This window comes from Triticum urartu, chromosome 5A (genome assembly GCF_056163025.1).
Source record: "Triticum urartu cultivar PI428250 chromosome 5A, HENAU_Tu73, whole genome shotgun sequence".
Lineage (NCBI taxonomy): Eukaryota > Viridiplantae > Streptophyta > Magnoliopsida > Poales > Poaceae > Triticum > Triticum urartu.
The window spans coordinates 507128614-507144727 of record NC_141877.1 but is presented as its reverse complement, the minus strand read 5'-3'; positions in this window follow the sequence as shown (position 1 = coordinate 507144727).

The window sequence follows — 16114 nt, the reverse complement described above, 5'->3', positions numbered from 1 at the left end:
TGTCATCTTTCTTAAGGCGTTACTCTGTTTTTAACTTAATACTCTAGATGCATGCTAGATAGCGGTCGATGATTGGAGTAATAGTAGTAGATGCAGGCAGGAGTCGGTCTTCTTGTCTCGGACATGATGCCTATATACATGACCATACCTAGATATTCTCATAACTATGCTCAATTCTGTCAATTGCTCAACTGTAATTTGTTCACCCACCGTAGAATACTTATGCTCTTGAGAGAAGCCACTAGTGAAACCTATGGCCCCCGGGTGTCTTTCTCATCATATCAATCTCCATCACTTTATTATCGCTTTGCTTTTACTTTGCCTTTTACTTTTCACTTTGCATCTCTATTCCAAAAATACCAAAAATATTATTTATCATCTCTATCAGATCTCACTTTCGTAAGTGACCGTGAAGGGATTGACAACCCCTAAGCGCGTTGGTTGCGTTGAGCTATTGTTTTTGTGTAGGTACGAGGGACTCACGCGTAGCCTCCTACTGGATTGATACCTTGGTTCTCAAAAACTGAGGGAAATACTTACGCTACTTTGCTGCATCATCCTCTCCTCTTCGGGGAAATCCAACGCAGTGCTCAAGAGGTAGCACCCCCTAGTATTTCTCTGCGATCGTTCACAATTTTTCTCCAGTCTTTTACTATCAAGCATTCCTCGCTATTAGAAATCCTGAATGCACTAAAGTGCATTGTAGGATATCTTGGCCGTAAGCTAACAATATTCATGGTACCTTTAGTCTCGATCCAATCAGGCACAACATTCATCGAGAGTCCCTGTTGAAGAACATCGTATAGTAACATACTTAGCAATGAAGTTTAGCTTAAAAAAATAATGTATGCAAAAGATGCACTAAGAAGAAATAGTAGAAATCTTACCATCTTTCCTAAATACATGTGACCGTAGTTTAGTACGAACACTATTGGTCGCACGTTTTGAGTACTAACATTTCTAAGTGCAGGAAAAAAAATTGTCTTGACAGCATCAAGATCCTCAAGCCATGAAACATAATGACTTGTCTCCTCACAGTTTAGTTCAGTCCCGGGACAGTGGACGGTCCTGTCTACCAAGCGCCGGACATGTTTGCTTGATTGGAAATAAGCTATCAATATAAATTACTTGTCAACTATTTTTGAATAAACAATATCGAAGACATAAATATGGTTGAGAAACTCACATAATGGTAGAACTGGAGGCGTCTGCACATCGACCCAGATGTCTCTATTACCTTCAATATCATATTCCGGACGAATATCAAAGGTGATAACCATATCAGGCTCAAATGCATAAGCCTTGCATAGTGCTTGCCAAGTTTTGCATTCAAAATAGGTGTATGTGTCTGCATTGTATAACTTGACGTTGAAGGTATAACCATGCTCGGTCTTCAAGTAAACTTTTTTTACCTCCATAGTTTTGGTAGGACTGAAACCTATCTTATCCAAGACAAAAATTCTTGCATGGCAGGGGATACGCTAGTAGAATAGTGAAAAAAAATTAAAATTAAAAGTTGAAGAAAATGAAGCATAAGTCATGCTTAATTATGAAAAAAGACTTATCGTTCTAACTTACTGTATCCACTTCAAAGTTCTCATCCAGCTTGATGCTGAAGCGCTTATCATCAACTAGAAAATTTCTGCCGCACAGGCCACGCTAGTCTTCGCAGTATTCGCACATAATGAAATCGTGTTCGTCGTCAGACGACATTCCTATGTTCATAGGTGAAACATTAAATACTTATTAGTTCTATTAATTCAACTAATTCAACTAGTTCTGTTAATTCAACTAGTTCAACTAAATAATTCAACTAATTCAACTAAGCACTTACGAAAAGTATACCTAAATAAAGTAGCTCAACTAATTCAACTAACTAGTTCAACTAATTAATTCAACTAAACTAGTTCTATTAATTTTCTTACTAAAAATAAGGTAGCTAGTTCTATATACAGTACTAGGAAAATGCTTACCAGTAGCGTCGGTTTTTGTGCTACCAGTAGCGCTGGCACCAGCGCTACTACTACAATGCTACAACTATTTTGTAGCAGTAGCGTGTTTTTAGGCCAGCGCTACTGGTAAGTTCAACTACTAGTAGCGCGTTTTTAGGCCAGCGCTACTGGTAAGTTCAACTACTAGTAGCGCGTTTTTAGGCCAGTGCTACTGCTAACTTTTATGTTTTTTTTAGCATTTTGGCGATGTACATGTTTAAACAGATATATCTTTTATACAATAACAACTCATCAGGAACTAGTATGTTTAAATAGCATATTCATTACCACTTGTCATCACCATCAAACAATGTTCGTCAATGAGACATCATATAACAAGTTGGTCACTAGTCATAATCACAACTCCTCCTCCTCATCATCAACTCTAACACATTGTAGCACATAATAACACATTCTAGCTACGACCTACTCCTCTCATAGGACCTACTCTACCGTCTCTTAGGTAAAATATCATAAAACAAGATAGGCATTGACGCTGCATTAAGGAAAATTGACTCTCCATAATAAAGAACGGAGATCATCTTGTCTCCAAGTCTTGGCCTACGCACAATGTTGCTTCCAAGTAGCTCTCTACGATGGTTCAAACATTTTTTGAAATCATCAATTATCATGGCTTCCTCGCTTTTAGAAATCTGGTATGGACAGGAGTGATGTGGATACTGCGGCTGACCTAGCTATGGTGGCCGTAAGCTCATAACATTAACGCGACCTCTCGACAACATTAGATGAGACACACAATCCATCAGGATTTTCTGTTAAAAAACATAGTAATAACTTTGTAGTTAGCAATATAGTTTAGTTTTAGAAGAATTTATGCAAAAGATGCACGGATGTCGTAATAGTAGAAAATCTTACCATGATATCTCCATTGATGTTACCGTAGTTCAACACGTGCACTAGTGGCACGTATTGACCATAATGTGAAGGAGTTTGATAATAGCTATTGTAATTCTCAATATCAGTAAAAAATGTGATAAGACCATCTTGCTCCTTATAAGTTAATTGTGCTTCATCATTGTAGTAGTAGGTTCTGTCTAGCATTTTCCGTACATTTTTTGAAGAATGAAAATAAGCTGTCAATGGAAATAAACTGTCAAATATTTTTAAATAAACAATATAAATTACTTAGTAAATATGTTTAAGAAACTCACACAGTGGTAGAACTGGAAGCGTGTCAACAAGGACCCAAATGGTCATATCATTTTCGTTGATGTCAGGATCACCAAGATCGAAGGTGAGAAGCATACCCTCATGAAAATCATATGCCTTGCAAAGGGCTTGCCAATTCAGGCAACCAAAATTGGATGAGTTCGCAGAATTGTATAGATTTACAGCAAAATCATAACCATGATGGGTCCTTAGTTGAATTATCTTTGTCTCCATTCTTTCATGATCTTCAAAACCCATCTTCTCCAAGACATAGTGTCTTGCATGGCATGGGATAAGCTATTCGAATTGTAAAAGACGGAAATTACACGTTGAAGAAGCAGAGAAGTCGTGCAAAAAATAACAAAAAACACGTGTCGTCGTTGCGTACCGTTTCAACATCGAAGGTCTCTTGGAGCTTGATGCTGAAGCGCCGACCTTCTACCAAGTGAGGCCTGTCACAAAGACCGCGCTTATCTTCGCGGTACTTGCACATAGCGAATTCCCTTTCGTCGTCAGACATTTCCTAATAGGTAATTAATAATCCATCATCGAATACATATACAGTAGTTTGTAGCAAAGATCATCATATAACAACTAAAACACCTAAAATTTGTAGTTTGTAGTAGTTTGCAGCAAAGATCATCATATAATCCATCATGAATACATATATAGTAGTTTGTAGCACAAACGGCGCTCATCTTTTGCATTCAATAAGCAACTAACTAATAGGTAATTAATAATCCATCATCGAATACATATATAGTAGTTTGTAGAAAAGATCATCATATAATATCACTAATACATCTCGAATAATAGCTCCTCTAGGTTCAGTGGGCCGCGGTGTACACCCAAAGAGAAGGAACCATCACCGGATCATAGCTCCGGTGAGATCCCCAAATAATCTGCCAGGTATTCGAGAACTGGCCGATCGCCAATGCAACCAAGTAGCACTGGACGTGTGTGTTCTCCTCCGTGACACGGTGTTGTACCACCTGCGCGGGGGACTCAAGCCTCTCCACCGATGCAGGCCCACGTGACTGCCACCAAAGACGCTCCGGGTCGACGACGGGCTGGCTCCTCACTAAGCTGCGCTCACCAGAAGGTAGCACAACCCAGTAGCAGCCCGGCGGAGCCCAGTCCCGGACATGGCCCCTCGGCTCAACCAGGAGTCCTCCGCCGAGTCGACGACGAGGATGCGGGATAGGCATCATCGACGTCGAGAACTAAATGCTTAATTATGAAAACAAAATTAATAAACACTTGGCAAAATTTGGCATGACCTTTGCTAAAAATAGGACATATCGAGCGCCTGAAATTTGCCAGAACGTAAACGAATCGACATTTCTGGCAAAACATAGGCCACTCGGAAAAATATGACCTGTCCAAAATGTGACATGTTCCAAATATGACATGTCCACTACAAATTTGCATATAACAGGAAAAATTGCTTTAACTAAAAAATTAACAACAATTGCTTTAACTAAAAAAATACCTACAATTCTGTTAACTACACCTAAAACAACTAAAACACCTAAAATTCTGTTAACTACACCTAAAACAACTAAAACACCTAAATTCTATTAACTACACCTAATTAAAAACCTAGCTAAATTTATGTCCTAACTTTAAAACCTAGCTAAATTTAAAAACCTAGGGTTCATACGAATTAACTAGGGTTCATACCTAATTATTCTAATAACATACATTTTTTCAACTACATAGGATTCAAAATAACTACTCTAATAACTATAACAAGCTAGGGGGGAGGGAGGAGGAGGAAGGAGAGGGAGGAGTACCTCTTGGTACGGTGGAGGAGGGCTGGCGCGGGAGGAGAGCCGGCGCGGGGGCCGGGGCGGCCTGCGGGGGAGGAGGCTGACGCGGGGGAGGGTTGCCGGCGAGGAGGAGGGCCGGCGCGGGCGAGGGCGGCCGAAGCAGTAGGGAGGAGGGCCAGCCCGGGGGATGGCAGCATGCGGGTCGACGGCAGCGCATGGGGGATTGAGAGGAAGGAATGTGGAGAGTGTGAGTGAGCTTTAGTGAGAGATGAGGCAGGCCGGGCCGGGGGCGCGCGGGGGGGGGGGGGAGGGAGTGGGCTTAACAACAACGCGGGCAATGGGCCAGCGCTACTACTAAGCCCACTAGCTGTAGCGCTGGCGCAAAACACACGCTACAACTAAGTGGCCTTCCCTTTGGCCCCGGCGGCCCGCTAAATAGCAGCGCGGCCCGAGCCAACCAGCGCTGCTACTACTCACTAGCAGTAGCGCCCGTTCTAGCCGGCGCTACTAGTAAATACCAGTAGCGTGTGTGCCCAAACAAGCGCTACTGCTAAAATTCTATGTATAAGCATTTTCCTAGTAGTGATAGTAAAATGTTAATTACATAATCAAATCTCATATAACTAAATTAAATATATATCTTACATATAATTTATATCTAATTCATCTAACATTTGACATTAATATCTAAGATATGTTCATATATAGGTGAAACATTAAACACTTACTAATTCTATTAATTCAACTAAATAAACTAATTCTATTAATTCAACTAAGCATTTACTAAAAATAAACTAGTTCTATTAATTTCTTACTAAAATAAAGTAGGTAGCTCTATATAGTAATATTTTGATTAGATCATCAAATCTCATATACCTAAATTTTCTTACTAAAAATAACTAGTTCTATTAATTCAACTAATTCAACTAAGAATTTACTAAAAATAAACTAGTTCTATTAATTTTCTTACTAAAATATATAAAGTAGCTATATATAGTAATATTTTAATTAGATCATCAGATCTCATATACCTAAATTTTTTTATTAAAAATAAACTAGTACTAATTCAACTAGCTAGTTCAACTAAGCATTTACTAAAAATAAACTAGTTATATTAATTCAACTAGTTCAAATAATCTCATATACCTAATTAAATAATATCTAGCTAATTCATCTAACAATTTACATTAATATTTAACTTCTCTATCTAATTCATCTAACATTAACATTCTAACATTCTTATCTAAGTAATTCATCTAATTCGATCATCTAATTAACAATTTGACATGCATTAATCTAAAAAACAGAAACAGAAAATAAGTAAAAAATGTGTGTGTGTGTGTGTGTGCGCGCGCGTGTGCGTGTACGTCCTTGTGTGTGTGTGTGTGTAAGATCGAGGGCAGTGGCGTACGGGCGGTGGGGCGATATGGCAACGACGGGGGCGGCGCGAGACGGCGACGACGGGCGGCGGGGGCGGCGACGACGACGTACGGCGCACGACAGGGTCGGCGCGAGACGGTGACGACGGGCGGTGGGGGCGGGGATGGCGACGACGGGCGGCGAGGGTGGCGCGCGATGGGCGACAGCGGTGGCGGCGACAACGATATCGGGCGATGAAGCTCTAGTTGGATAGAAGACGGGCGACGCGTGGAAGAAAACTGGATTTTTCATAAGTGCCATATATATAGGAGGGACCTTTAGTATCGGTTGGCGGCTCCAACCGGTACTAAAGTCCAATTTTGGCCAGGTCAAGAGGCGGGAAGCGGACCCCTTTAGTAGCGGTTTGTGGCTCCAACCGGTACTAAAGGCCCCCCATTAGTACCGGTTGGAGGCACAAACCAGTACTAAAGGTGTTGCGCTGGCACCCGCGGTGCACAATGTTTAGTCCCACCTCACCGAGCGAAGGGCAGCCGCACTAATTTATAAACCCAGCCACGGCTGCTCCTTCGAACTCCTCTATATAGCAGGCTTCTTGGCCTAACTATGGCGCGCTGCCCTGTGAGTCTGCCGGACCTTCTGGGCCTGAATTTGCACACCCTAGGTCTAGCAGGACCACTGGGCAGCGCCCCAACAATATTTTTTGTTTTTTCTTTTCTACATTATTTATTTTCTTCTATTTATTTTTGAGTAATTTTTTATATAGTTTTTTTTTCTTTTCTGCATTATTTATTTTCTTCTATTTATTTTGAGTAATTTTTTATATAGTTTTTTCTTTTATGCTTTATTTATTTTCTTCTATTTATTTCTGAGTAATTATTTTTTCTGTATTTAGTTTGTTTGTGACCCTCTCTACTCTTTTGCACATGCTATGCGGGTGAAATGATGATACCATGGCAAGTTTCAACATTTTTAGAGTTCATTTTGTAGTGATTTTCAATTTCACGGTCATTTAGCTCTCTAAACAATTCGGTAAATGACTGAAAAACAACAAATGATGTCAGAACGTGTTGGAAATTGATGACGTCGCTTTGAATGCTGCATAATGAACGCAAAAGAAGTCGGGATTTCAAATAAGTATAAAAACATTGAAGTGCCCGTGTAACACATGAGTTCTCGTCCGAAACCCTGATACTCCGAAAGACATTGTCCAGTTTGTACACGAAGTGCGTCCAATTTTTGCCGTGACCCTCTCTACTCTTTCGTACATGCTATGCGGGTGAAATGATGATACACTACAAAAAAAGACACATCCGTGACATTTTGGGCCGAACGAAATTTTTTCTGTCATACATATGACACTTCTATGACGATAATTGAGGCAAAACCCGGTATCATCATAGATGTGGTGGGCTCGTACTTCTGTGACAAAAAATCATGACAGAAAATGGGCTTTTCGTCCTGGGCGGGCCGGAGACGCAGCTCCATGACATTCTTTGGGCCGTCCATGACGGAAAAAACCGTGGTAGAAGCAAGTGCGAGGAAAATTTCGGGGAGTTCCCGGTTACGGTGGGAGGTCGGGGCTGAGCGATGCGCGCTTCTCTCGTACATGTATGTGCGTGTGTGCGAGGCGTTGGCTCTAACTGAACCCGAGCGAGGCGTTGGGCTCTAACTGAACCCGAGTGATTGCACTGCAGGCTACGCGTTACTGAACCCGAGCGATCGATCGATGGCTGTTAACTGAACCCGATCGAGCGATTCCTTCGCTACTGCTGCTAACTGAAACCGATCGATGTTGCCTCTGGATGAACAGTGAGCTTTGCGGGGGGGGGGGGGTGGATGAACAGTTCCCGGTGGGGGCTGATGAATAGGACCCCGTGGTGTTGCCTCTAGATGAACAGGACCCCGATCGATCGAGCCGGTTGGGGCTGGATGAACAGGACCACCCCGTGGAGGGCAGGATGAACAGTAGACGATGAAGGGCAGGATGAACAGTAGCCCGTAGAGGGGTGATTGAACAGGAGCCCGTGGAGAGGGCTGGTTGAACAGTAGCCGATGGAGTAGCACGCGGTGGAGGCTGGATGAACAGGAGCCCGTGGATGAACAGTCGCAGGTGGAGGCTGGAGGAGGTCGACGGTGGATGATCAGTAGCTTGTGGAGGCTGGAGGGGGTCGACGGTGGAGATGAACAGTATCCCGTGGAGTCCCGTTTTGCGGTACGCCACACCCCTCCCGATGAACAGGACCCCCGTTTCGACCGTAGTGCTCCAACACAAGTCCATTTCCTCCATTCTGCGGTACGCCACACCCCTCTCGATGAACAGGACCCCTGTTTCGACCGTAGGAGGTCCGTTTCCTCCGTTTTGCGATACGCCAGACCCCTCCCGATCAACAGGACCCCGTTCCAAATGTAGTAGGTCCGTTTCCTCCGTTGTGTGGTACGCCATGCCTCGTTTCCATCGCCTGTTCCGTCCAAGCCCTCCCGATGAACACGACCACACATTCCGTTCCGACCCAGCCGGTTGGCTCCCACGCGTTCCGTTGCCTCCGGATGAACACGATGCATTCCGTTGCCTCCCCATGAACACGACGCATTCCGTTGCCTCCCCATGAACACGAAGACGACGCTGTTTCTCCGTTCCAACCCAGCCATGTACACGAGCCCTGGCCGTATGTATGCGCGAGTAGGCGTTCGAGACCCCGCCCTTATGTACACATACGTGGCCGTATTTTCTTTCTTGCACCCTGGCCGCTGTACGTACGTGTACATGCTACGTGCCCGCCTCTACTACAACACGTGCGCGCCTCTACTACGACACGTGTGCGCATCTACATCGACCAGTATGTACGTACACGTTCACGACCAGAATGACAACGCTACGTACGCTTTGACCAGGTGGGTCCCGACTGTCAGGCACTTCCTTGTCCGCGAAGATGTAGCTGGTGGGTCCCAGCAGTCAGGGGGCGAATGGTTTTTTTTGTCCGGACACACTTCCTAGCGTGTGAAGATTTAGCTGGTGGGTCCTAGCAGTCAGGGGAAACATTTTTTTCGCGAAATACAGTGGCCCGTCCGGTGGGTCCCAGCTGTCAGGTGGAGGAATCATTATTTTCCGCGTAATAAGGAGGCACTTCCTTGTTGCGGCCGTGGAGCCAGCTGTCAGCCTCTCCACGTACAATCCACGTCCGATGAAAGTCGTTCCTTGACCACGTTGACCAGGCCGCGCCGAGAGCACCAGGGCGGTGGACGACCGAGAGGCCTAGGAAGGGGACAACACGGAGGCAGGGAAGACTCGGCAGTTGTTTCCCACGCGGAGGGGAGTACGACTGTACGAGGGTTTACTAGTTCGTCTGCCATCACCGGAGAAAAACAGCAGGTGTGGGTGAGTAGAGGGATGGCTAGGCCAGCGATGGGACTACGGTCGGGCGGTGAGGCCTGCGCGTACGCACAGGCGGCCGCGAGGAGGAGGGAGCAGGTAGTCCCGCTGGCGCTTGTTTGAGCGGCTGGAGCAGGAAGAGCAGAGATTGAAGAAACACGATGGCCGTTGGATGGACATCCAACAGTGAGTGCTTGTGCGTCAACCTTTTTTTAGGAAAGCCTCAAATCTGTGGAAAACTGCATACGGCCCATGTGCCATTATTTCTAATAATTTACAGCCCATTTGCTAATTCTTAAGGATTTTTTGGAACCCATATTCTTTTTGTGAGGATTACAGCCCATATTGTGGCAATGGTTAAAAAATTATACGAAATTTTGCATATTTCGGTGCGGTCCGAACTGTTTTTAATCTCGAAATTTCGACTCACATTCAAACTGATTTTAAAAATAAATGTATATCAATATAAAATCCAACAAATTCTCCATGCATAAAAATTAATGTAATTTAAAATCTTGAAATGAAAAAAGATATTTGAAACTAATTGTCGGTTTGATGTGTTTTAAAAATGTACAGCCCATTTCTCATTACTGATGGGCCATTTTCTCGGCCAGCCGAATGAAAGCTCTCCTTGTCTTGAAAGATTTGTAGCCCAGTAGGCCTGACAAAGCGACTTACTTGGCAAATGACAAAAAAATTGGGCTGTGGCCATGGACCCAGCTGTCAGCCTCTCCACGTATATTACTCTTCCGATGGAAGTCATTCCTTGACCACGTTGACCACGCCGCGCGGAGAGCACCATGGCGGTGGACAACGGCGAGGCCTAGGAAGGGGACGACGCGGCAGTGGAAGCCCGTGCGGAGAGGACTATGAGGGTTCACTGGTTCGGCTGTGGTGTGAGGCTACCGTCGCCGCAGGGCCTGGCCAGCGGTGGGAATAGTAGGGGGCGGTGAGGCATCTGCGGCAGCACAGTCGGCCACGGGAGGCAGGAGCATGCGGCACGACCGGCGCTGCTTTGGGCGGCTGGAGCAAGAAGACCAGAGGTTGAAGAAGCACTACGGCCGTTGGATGGACATCGTACGGTCACTGGAGCTAGAATCGTTCATATTGACTAAGTTGACAAAGCCCTTCGTCCCCGTCAACTTAGTAGGCCCACAAGTCAGCCTCCCAGCAAGGTGGGTCCCAGCTAGCCGGGCGAGTATTCATTTTTGTGTGCGTAATAAGGAGGCATCCGGTGGGTCCGAGCTGACAGCGGGGGGGGGGGGGGGGGACGTTTTTTTCGTGAAATACTGTGGCCCGTCCGGTGGGTCCCAGAAGTCAGGGGGAAACGCTTTTTTTCGCAAAATGCTGGTGGCCCGTCCGGTGGGTCCCCGCTGTCAGGTGGAGGAATAATTATTTTGCATGTAATAAGGAGGCACTTCCTTGCTACCGCTGTGGACCCAGCTGTCAGCCTCTCCACGTACAGTCCACGTTCGATGGAAGCCGTTCCTTGACCACGTTGACCACGCTGCGCCGAGAGCACCAGGGTGGTGGACGACGGTGAGGCCTAGGAAGGGGACGATGCAGAGCCGGGGAAGACGCGGCAGTGGATGCCCACGCGTAGAGGAGTACGAGGGTTCACTGGTTCGTTGCGGTGTGAGGCTGCCGTCGCCGCAGAATAACAGGGGGTGTGGGTGAGTAGAGGGATGGCCTGGACAGCGGTGGGAGTAGTAGGGGGCGGTGAGGCCTCTGCCGCATCGCAACCGGCTACGGGAGGCAGGAGCACGAGGCACGACCGGCGCTGGTTTGGGTGGCTGGAGCAAGAAGACCAGAGGTTGAAGAAGCACTACAGCCGTTGGCTAGACATCGTACGGTCAGTGGAGCTAGAATCGTTCATATTGACTAAGTTCACAAAGCCCTCCGTCCCCGTCAACTTAGTAGGCCCACAAGTCATCCTGCCACTAAGGTGGGTCCCAGCTAGCAGGGGGTATTCATTTTTTTGTTCATAATAAGGACGCACTTCCGGTGGGTCCGAGCTGACAGCAGGGGGAACGTTTTTTTTTCACGAAATACGGTGGCCCGTCGAGTGGGTCCCAGCAGTTAGGGGCAAACGTTTTTTTCGCGATATACTGGTGGGCGTCCGGTGGGTCCCTGCTGTGAGGTGGAGGAATAATTATTTTCCGCGTAATAAGGAGGCACTTCCTTGCGGCTGCCGTGGACCCAGCTGTCAGTCTCTCCATGTACAGTATTCTTCCGATGGAATTCGGTCGTTGACCACATTGACCACGCTGCGCCGACAGCACCACGGCGGTGGACGACGGCGAGGCCTAGGAAGGGGACGACGCGGAGCCGGGGAAGAAGCGGCAGGGGATGCCCACGCAGAGAGGAGTACGAGGGTTCACTGGTTCGGCTGCGCTGTCGTCGCCGCAGAATAATAGGGGGTGTGGGTGAGTGCAGTGGAGGGATGGCCTGGCCAGCGGTGGGAGTAGTATGGGGGCGGTGAGGTCTCCGCGGCAGCACAGCCGGCCATGGGAGGCAGGAGCAGGCGGCATGACCGGCGCTGCTTTGGGCGGCTGGAGCAAGAAGACCAGAGGTTGAAGAAGCACTACGACCGTTGGATGGACATCATACGGTCAGTCGAGCTAGAATCGTGCATATTGACTAAGTTGACAAAGCCCTTCTTCCCCGTCAACTTAGTAGGACCACTATACTGGGTCCCAGCTAGCAGGGGGAGTATTCATTTTTTGTGCGTAATAAGGAGGCACTTCCTTGCGTGCGAAGATATAGCTGGTGGGTCCGAGCTATCAGCGGCGGTAACGTTTTTTTCACGAAATACAGAGGCCGTTTCGGTGGGTCCCAGATGCCAGGTGGAGGAAATCATTATTTTGCGTGTAATAAGGAGGCATTTCCTTGCTGCGGCCATGGACCCAGCTGTCAGCCTCTCCACGTACAGTCCACTTCAGATGCATGTAGGTTGTTGACCACGCTGACCACGCCACGCCGAGAGCACCAGGGTGGTGGACGACGGCGAGGCCTAGGAAGGGAACGACACGGAGGCAGGGAAGACTCGGTCGTTGTTTTTGTTTCCCACACGGAGGGGAGTACGACTATAGGAGGGTTTATTGGTTCGTCTGCCATCGCCGAAGAATAACAGCAGGTGTGGGTGAGTAGAGGGATGGCAAGGCCAGCGATGGGAGTACGATGGGGCGGTGAGGCCTGCGCGGCAGCACAGCCGGTCGCGGGGAGGAGGGAGCAGGCAGTCCCGTCGGTGCTTGTTTGAGCGACTAGAGCAGGAAGAGCAGAGATTGAAAAAGCACGACGTCCATTGGATGGACATCCAACAGTATACAGGCCATCTGTGGAAAGCCTCAAATCTGTGGAAAACAGCATACAGCCCATCTGCCATTATTTCAAATAATTTACAACCCATTTGCTAATTCTTATGGGTTTTTTTTGGAGCTCATATTCTTTATGTTAGCATTATAGCCCATATTGTGGCCACGGTTAAAAAATTATACAAAATTTTGCATATGTTGGTGCGGTCTGAACTGTTTTTAATCCCGAAATTTCGAGTCATATTCAGACTGATTTTAAAAATAAATGTATACCAATATAAAATCCAATAAATTGTCCACGCATAAAAATCAATGCAATTTAAAATCTCGAAATGAAAAAAAGATATTTGAAAATAATTGCCGGTTTGATGTGTTTTAAAAATGTATAGCCCATTTCTCATTACTGATAGGCCATTTTCTCGGTCAGCCGAATGAAGCTCTCCTCGTCTTGTAAGATTTGCAGCCCAACAGGCCTGATAAAGCGACTTACTTGACAAATCACAAAAGAACTGGGCTAGCCATTTTCAGAAAGAAAAAAAAACTATGGGCTGGTCTGTGGTAAACATAAAAGCAAAGGTTGTCTAGACAGGCCAGAGTGTCCCGCACAGCCCAGTTGACACACTGCTTCCATCTTAAAAACAAATTAGATAAATGCCACTCCAATTATGGTGATTCATAGAAATGCCACTGCAATTTCCAAACTTTGAAAAATGCAACTGCAATTTTTGCATACTTTGAAAAACGCCACTGCAGTTTGCAAACTTTGAAAAACGCCACTCCAGACTTCGAAAAATGCCACTAGAAATGGCATGAAATGGCATTTTTCAAAGTTTGGAAATTACAGTGGCATTTCTCGGATACACCAGATTTGGAGTCGCATTTATAAAATTAACCCAAAACAAAAATAACTGGGCGAGCTGCTGGGTCCCTGGTGTCAGCCGCTTGTTGCAATTCTCTCGGTTTTTGACTACGTTGAAAATGGCATGGGACCCAGATGTCAGAAATCCACTAGGAGGAGCCATTTTTTATTGGCTTGAAATAAGGAGGCACTTGCTTGCGTACTGGCATGACCTTGGCGGGTCCCTGCTGTCATCCTCTCCACGTACAGTACCAGTTAGTCGTGCTTCAAAACTAATCGGCACGCCATTAAAAAAATAAAGGTCGATAACTAATGCGGCACCTCGGGCCAACGCGGCCAGATCGCATTTTGCACGAGAAATTACGCACCATGTTTCGTTGACATGTGGTCCCGTTCCAACATATCAGTGAGACGACGGCGAGTAGTAGGAGTATTTCCGAACGGACGTGTAGGCGGGGCGCCTCTTCGTGAACCATGGCAAACTCGCAACTGTCCACCGACTCTTCGCCTTTCCCTCTCGATTTGGAACTGCTGTCGCACGCTCTTCCTCTCCCTCCTCCATTTTCCTTCAGCCCTTCACCCTTTCTTCTGCCATTTTTCGATCGTCTTCTCCATGGAGGGAACAGGCCGGAAACGACCCCGTTATTCTTGCCCCGATCTGAAAGATGACGTGGTGGGGGAACTCATTGATCGGTGCGACGTCATCACCTCGGCTAGCATGGCAGGTTCGTTCAAGCCCATTCTCGACTCAACTAATAACATCATTACAAAGAACCCAAGAGTCAAGGAGCGGTTTGATCTCCCCTATCTTCTTCGCCGTGACCCTGATGATGACTGGCACCGGCACGATGGAGGCCTCGCCCTGTGCAAGTTGATGCCGCTTGATAATGATACGTATGATGTTAAGATGCCATCGCTTGAGGGCAAGGCTTCGGCGGGCGCAAATGGAGATTGGGTAGTTTACATTGGGTCCAACTGCGAGTGGGAACTTGTGAATCTGTACACTCGTCACCGGGTTTCACTTCCAAAAATCTCAGCACGCTGCCCAGAGGTTGAGCACACCAGTAATGTACGCGCATTCAAATACGATCATGGTGACTGTCTTCTACAGAAGATAGCAATTTGTCGAGTTCCCAACCGCTCTTGGAATTACAACAACTATGAAGTTGTTGCTATCTTCGACAAGCTTGTTGCCATCCTTAGTGGTTTGACTCGATGGACATTGCTCAAAAATCAGTTTTTGTGCACGAATGAGTATTGTGATGCAATTCAATACGAGGGCCTTGTGTTTGCTGCCAGCACTCGTGGCACTCTTTTTGCATGGTATCCTCGTAGTTTCGGTACGTTTGTCTTCCACCGTAATTATAATTGTTTCATCCACATGCATGCGGGTTAGCAAGTTTCCCTTTACTAGTTAACTTTCTTCTTGTGTTTCCAAGGTCCTGTGAACATCCCACCACCTATACTTGAAAAAATATATAACCAAGGGGGAGATGCCGATGGTGATGATGACGAGCAGCGCCCATATACACTGTGGCGCGTGGCAACTAATTTCGATGGATCACCTCTTCTTGTGTATATACAGCCCACTGATGATGTTACTGCTAAGGAAGCACGTGTCTCCCATGGACGCACTCTCCGGACCTATTCTAACACCCATTGCATGGTATTCGGGATGGATACTAGTGTGCAAGCACCAACTCCTCCCTGGCACAGAATTGATAGTCTTGGAGAAAACTCGCTCTTCCTTGGACAAAACTATCCGATGATGGTGAAAGGCGATCCAACTGCTGTTGACACATTTATGAGAAGCAACTGTGTCTATACCTCGGACATTTGGGTGGTTCCCTACCCTAGTACTGATATAGTAGGCCGCTTCAGCATGGATGATCAGTCCTGCATTGGTCTCCAGATCGACAACGGATGGCCCGTCCCAGAGAATCACTTGTGGTTCAAAGCAAGCGTTTCCAACGCCGCGGAATGGTTGAGTTGAAGTTCATTTCATGGCTTGTTATTTGTTGTGTGGTGAAAACTTTAGTATTTATAATGTATCCTCGTTGTCGATGTGGGTTGAAGACTTGTTGTATGTAATAAAATGATATGCCTGTGATAAACTTACTAAATTTATGAATGGTTTTCGAGTCACTTCTCTGAGTGAGTGGTGCGACGAGGCAAACAAATATTTTTCGAATACATAATTGTACATGCATTGCAATAGGTTATCGGATGAGGCCAATCAACAATAGTAGTACACTATT